The following is a 2,545-nucleotide window of genomic DNA, read 5'->3' as shown; positions in this document are numbered from 1 at the left end:
CTCAGAAGCCAAAGGAGGGGTCGCTATGATTCGGGTCTGACTCGACAGCACATAACAACAACAACAACATATGTTGAGATGTAACCTGTAGTGATGGCTTTGATCTTCATCAATAATTGCTTCAAGTTTCTTCACTTTCCAGCAAGCAAGGTTTTTGTCTTCTGTGTGTCACAGGTAGTTAATGAGCCTTTCTCCAATCCTTATACCATGTTCTTCTTCATAAAGTCTACTTTCTTGGATTATTTTATCAGCATACATATTGAATACGTATGATGAAAGGCTATAACCCTGACACACACCTTTCCTGATTTTAAACCGTGCAGTATCCCCTTGCTCTGTTTGAATGACTGCCTCTTGGTCTATGTAGAGGTTCCTCATGAGCACAGTGAAGTGTTCTGGAATTCCCATTCTTTTCAATGTTATCCATAATTTGTTCTGATCCACACAGTCAAAAGCCTTTGCATAGTCAATAAAGGACAGGGAAACATCTTTCTGGTATTCTCTGCTTTTAGCCAAGATCCGTCTGACATCAGTGATGACATCGCTGCCAATTACTAATCCTTTTACTGCCTGTCTAACTTTGCCTTTGCCAAAATGTCACACAGTTAGAATCATACAAAATATAGTCTTTTAAGAATGGCTTCTTTTGCTAGCAATATGCATGTAAGGTATGTACCTCAATGTCTTTTTGTGATTCAACAGTTCATTTTTTATCACATACCATTGCATGAAATTACCACAGTCTGTGTATCCATTCACCTACTGAAAGACATCTTGGTTGCTTCCAATTTTGGGTAATTATGAATAGTGCTCCTATAAACATGTGTGTACAAGTTTCTTTGTGGACATAAATTCTTTACTCAATTGAGTGCTTACCTAGGAGTGTGATTGATGGATTATGTGGTAAGACTATATCTTACTTTGTAAGAAACTTCCAGACTGTCTTCTAAGTGGCGACACCATTTTGCATTCCCAACAGCCGTGAATGAGAGTTCCCATTGTCCCACATCCTCACCAACATTTGGTGTTGCCCATGTTTTGGATTTTAGCTATTCTACTAGATGTGTAGTGATATCCTGTTGTTTTAATTTGCAATTTCATAATGACATGATGCTGAGCACCTTTTGATATATTCATTTGCCTTCTGCATTATCTTCTTGGGTGCCTATGCTGTCTTTTTGTAAAAATGAATTCTTAATTTTAATGTAGTCCCAGTTATTAATCTTTGTAAATGCTGTCTGTGTCATGTTTTTTTTTTTCCTAATTCCTTAAATAAAGCCCATGAGGAATTTTTTTTTTTTGTATCATCTTCCAGAGTTTTATAATTTTCCTTTCACATTTAAATCTTCACATAAGTTTTTTTGTGTACTGTGAAGTAGGAATATAATTTACTTTTTAAAAATGTGAATTCCAAATTATCGGAAGCATGCATTGAAAATCTCCCCCTTTCCCGCTCATCCGAAGGGTCAAGGTCTATAAGGTGCAGGTCATTGGGAGTTCTCTGTTCTTTTCTATTGATTTCTCTCTCTGTCTCTTTGCCAATGCTGCATTATTATAATATATTATGGTAACTCTTGATACTTATTCTACATATGATCTTTAAGAACACTAGACTATTTTTATTAGTTTTTAAATTTAATAACTAATCCATAGAACAAATATCCCCCTTACTGTATATTGCCTTCCCCTTCATGCAAGTTCATGTGGGTCTGCACTCCAGTTAGTGGTTTACCTTTCCTTTACCTCCCACCCTAGTAACCATCAAAGAATATTTCTTTTTTTCTGTGTAAACTTTTTCTTGACTTTTTACATTAGTGGTCTCATACAATATTTACTTTTGTGATTGACTAATTTCACTTGACATAATGTCCTCTAGGTTCATCCATGTTATGAGAGGTTTAGCAGATTCATCATTGTTCTTTAATGTTGCATAGTATTCCGTTGTGTGTATGTATCATAGTATGTTTATCCCTTCATCTGTTGGTGGGCATTGAGGTTATTTTCACTTTTTGCTATTGTGAATACTGCTGCAATGAACATGGGTGTGCATGTATCTTGTGTCATGGCTCTTATTTTTTTCTAGAATATACACCTAGGAGTGGGACTGCTGGATCAGCATGGTTTAAAATCAAGAATGGTGTGTGTCAGCTGTGTACCTTTCACCACACTTATTCAATTATGTGCTGAACAAATAATCCAAGAAATTGGACTAAACAAAGAATACTCCATCAGGATTGGAGGAAAACTCATTAACAAGCTGCAATATACAAGTGACACAACCTTGCTTGCTGAAAGTGAAGAAGATTTGAAGTATTTGCTGATGAAACCAAAAGACCACAGTCTCCAGTTTGAATTACACCTCAGTATAAAGAAAATGAAAGTCTTCGAAACTGGAACAATAAACATGTCACTTTGAAGACTGAGGTGCACCTAACCTGTTGTTGTTGTTATATGCCGTCAAGTTGGACCCGACTCATAGCGACCCCTCCTTGGGTTTCCGAGGCAGTATCACTATGGAAGTAGATTGCCCCATCTTCCTTCTGAG

This window comes from Orycteropus afer, unplaced genomic scaffold, assembly GCF_000298275.1.
Source record: "Orycteropus afer afer isolate SDZICR_OR568_19922 unplaced genomic scaffold, OryAfe1.0 scaffold00638, whole genome shotgun sequence".
In the NCBI taxonomy this organism is placed as follows: domain Eukaryota; kingdom Metazoa; phylum Chordata; class Mammalia; order Tubulidentata; family Orycteropodidae; genus Orycteropus; species Orycteropus afer.
The sequence above is the reverse complement of the archived record's forward strand: the minus strand, read 5'-3'. Positions refer to the sequence as shown.